Below are 4,139 nucleotides of genomic sequence, written 5' to 3' on the forward strand. Positions count from 1 at the left end.
TCTTCAGAGTCTGAGAAATGGAAAAAAAAAGACATGGAGTATCTCAAGCACTGGTTAGAATCTTAATACTATATTCTATTCAGTGAAGAAAATTCCAGAAAATACAGATACAGTCAGGCTTAGGATAATGGCAACTAGACTATGGCTCAGAGAACTGATGTTGAACATGAAGTTTTTTCCAGTTATAAAGCAGTGAGTTTTAAGTTAACATTATCAGAAGTTAATTCTTATATAAACGAAAAAATTAATAATGGAGACTGCTTAGCTCAGACCAAGCCCAACAGATAAGATTCATTCCAGAGGTGAACAAATACAGAATACATATTTGCTAGCCTGTATAATAAAAGCCTAATATGCTAAGTTTCTGGTCCTTCTCTGCAGGTCCATTCTGGGGAAGAGGGCATATAGATTTATGTGACCCCTCAGAACTTGCACAATGGATGAAAGTTACAGGGGGTCAGATTTTGCACAGTAGAAAGTAGGCTTTGCAAATAGTAAAAGCTGTTTGGTGGGTGCCTTATAACAAACTTTCTGTCACTGTAGATACTGGCCGGACACGCACTGGAGCCTTCTCGCGGCCCCTCCCCCTGGCGGGCTGGCTGGACCCCTCCGTGCATGAATTTGTGCACTGGGCCTCTAGTGCTATTTGGGCTTAAGCATTCACTTCTCTGCAGGTCCACTCTGGGGAAGGGGGCATATAGATTTATGTGACTCCTCAGAACTTGCACAATGGATAAAAGTTACAGCGAGTCAGATTTTGCACAGTAGAAAGTAGGCTTTGCAAATAGTAAAAGCTGTTTGGTGGGTGCCTTATAACAAACTTTCTGTCACTGTAGATACTCCTTTTCAGGCATGAAAAAGGGGTTCAATAGCAAAGCTCATTCAACTTTCAAGGGCCTATGCCTTCAAATAGCAAAATTGAGTTTAGTGTAAAGGTATCTAACTCTTTTACTTCTTGGTTTGCCATAGATTGATTTTTGTGTGTGTTTCTCTCATAGACATAGCAATTCAATATATGCTACTATTTTAATTAACATATTTAAAACTAATAATAATGCAAGGGCGGATTTATCATTTATAAGACACCTACTGTTTGTCAGACATTGCTATTCAGACATTTGTCATTTTATTTAGGCCACTCAGGAGTCCAGCTGAGGAACAGCTAGGCAACCTTGACCAGAAAGAAATCCGGAGAAGAGGACAGACAGCTCCCTCTCTTTTTTTTAAAATAGATGCCCCAGCTATGATTTTCTGGAGGAGATTATGAACAATTAAAACTGAGGGTGTTCAGAAGCCACAGTGTGAGCTGGTAATTTTATCCTGTTCACTAAAGTTCCTTTAAGAGATGAGAACCAATTAGACAAGGATGCCAAACTCATTGGCATCTCCTTTAGCTGTCATAGCCTGCTCTCCTCTGAATGTGAGAATTCCCAAAGCTGCAGCCTGTGATAGTTGCAATCAGCCTCTGTCTTGTGACCCTATAATCTCAATGCAGAACCAGGAATTCCCTGTCTGCCTTCTGGAGATAATACTGTCACTAAGTTCTGGGATTCAGGATTCTGTGCTCTCCTCCTCTCTAATCCACCATCTGCCTGCAGCCCCTGCCCCAGACAAGACCATAGGCATGGGGGCCTATACTAGTGGTAGAACTTTCCACTTAGGTCTTAAGAACAATTACCCTCCCCTTAAATATTACTAATACACACACACACACACACACACACACACACACACACATACACACACAGGTTTTTTTTTAAATCTAATTTATTGTTAGTTTTTTCCCCCAGCTATACCCTAAGACAAAAATGCTAAACAGATCAACAGAAATGATTTAAGGATAATTGCCTTAAATTAATCATTTACTGAAAAGACAATGTGATTCAAACTCATTGGCATCTCCTTTAGCTGTCATGGCCTACTCTCCTCTGATTATGAGAATTCCCAAAGCTACAGCCTATGATATTTGCAATCAGCCTCTGACTTATGATCCTATAATCTCAATGCAGAATCAGGAATTTCCTGTCTGCCTTCTGGAGATAATACTGTCACTTAAGTTCTGGGATTCAGGATTCTGTGCTCTCCTCCTCTCTAATTCCACCATCTGCCTGCAACCCCTGCCCCAGACAAGACCATAGGCATGGGGACCTATACTAGTGGTAGAACTTTCCACTTAGGTCTTAAGAACAATTACCCTCCCCTTAAATATTACTAATACACACACACACACACACACACACACACACACACACACACTGTTTTTTTAATCTAATTTATTGTTAGTTTTTTTCCCCCAGCTATACCCTAAGACAAAAATGCTAAACAGATCAACAGAAATGATTTAAGGATAATTGCCTTAAATTAATCATTTACTGAAAAGACAATGTGATAACTTCAAAAACTTCAAATAAGAAGTTAAAAAAAACTCTGAAAATCTTGCATTGTGGTATTAAGAACAATCAATATGGATTTGAGGATTTAAATTTTTCTTCATAGGCTTAACACAAAACTATTTTTCTCTGTTATTCTCAATATTGTTTTAAATTATTTGCGTCAAGAAACTTTTATCCCCCAGAATTGTGTAAATGGATTATTGGGTGTCTAAACAGTGTACACTGATGAAGAAATGTATGTGCATATGAGTACATATATATTGATATTATATTCTGGTAAACTCATTGTAATGGCAATCTATATTAAAATCATCTTGCCCTAACTGGTTTGGCTCAGTGGATAGAGCATCGGCCTGCGGACTGAAGGGTCCCAGGTTCGATTCCGGTCAAGGGCATATACCTTGGTTGTGGGCACATCCCCAGTAGCGGGGGTGCAGGAGGCAGCTGATTGAGGTTTCTCTCTCTTTGATGTTTCTCATTCTCTATCCCTCTTCCTTCCACTCTGTAAAAAAAATCAATAAAATATATTGAAAAAAATAAAATCATCTTTAAGGGAATTAATGTTCTAATTAATTTCTTATCTTCAAATGAATTACATTCTGCACTTATAACTTTGATCAATTTAAAATTCAATACTTTCAACAAATGTTCTTTTTTAAATCCTCACCAGAGGGTATGTTTTATTGATTTGAGAGAGAGAGGATGTGGTGCGGGAGGGGTGGGGAGAGGGAGAGAGAAAGAGAGAGAGAGAGATCAGTTGTTTCCCATAGGCGCCCTGACTAGGGATCGAATCCGAGATCTAGGTATGTGCCCTAACTGAGAATCAAACCCACTATCTTTTGGTGAGTGGGACAATGTTCCAACTAACTGAGCCACTTGGCCAGGGCTCAACAGATGATTTGGATCAGCTTCTATGAGGTTGTTGCAGTTCAAGGCATTTTCACTGATGTTATGTCATTGAGTGACCTCGGCAGCCCTTTGAAGAGTGTGTTAACACCCCTATTTTACAGATAAGGAAGTGGAAGCTTTCTTAGAGAGTTTGAGATGCTGTAAAAGACTGGGTGGCTTATTAACAACATACATTTATTTCTCATAGTTCTGAAGGCTGGAAGTCCAAGATCAAGGCACCATGATTTAGTGACTGGTCAGAACCCACTTCTTGGTTCATAGATGGGTGTCTTCTCAATGTTTTTACATTGTGGAAGGAGCAAGGGAGCTCTCTGGGGGTCTCTTTTTAAAAGGCACTAATACAATTCATGAGGACCCCACCCTCTAAAGGCCCAAAGTCCAAATATCATCACATTTGGTATTGAGATTTAATATATGAATTTGAAGATGACAAACATCCTATCTAATAAAAGAGAAACATGGTAATTGGCGTACGACCGCTACCCTTCCCATTGGCTAATCAGGGAGATATGCAAATTAACTGACAGCCAAGATAGCAGCCAGCAGCCAGGCAGCTTGAAACTAACATGAGGCTTGCTTGCTTCAGTGATGGAGGAAACCAGCGTTCCTCGCCTGCCTTGGCGGGCCTCTCAGCTGCAACTTTAAGTAACTATGTTGCAAATATAGAAGCTAAAAAAAACCCAGAAACCTGCTTTACTCAGGGGGCTTCAGCCAGCTGGACCACAACATTGTATCAAATACAGACTGTAAACAAAGGCCAGAAACCTGTTTTCAGCACCCGAGGCCTCAGAGCTAAAGCTGGCCCAGAAAAAAAAAAAAAAAGAAAAAAAAAAGGAA

This window comes from Myotis davidii, unplaced genomic scaffold (assembly GCF_000327345.1).
Source record: "Myotis davidii unplaced genomic scaffold, ASM32734v1 scaffold502, whole genome shotgun sequence".
Classification (NCBI taxonomy): Eukaryota; Metazoa; Chordata; class Mammalia; order Chiroptera; family Vespertilionidae; genus Myotis; species Myotis davidii.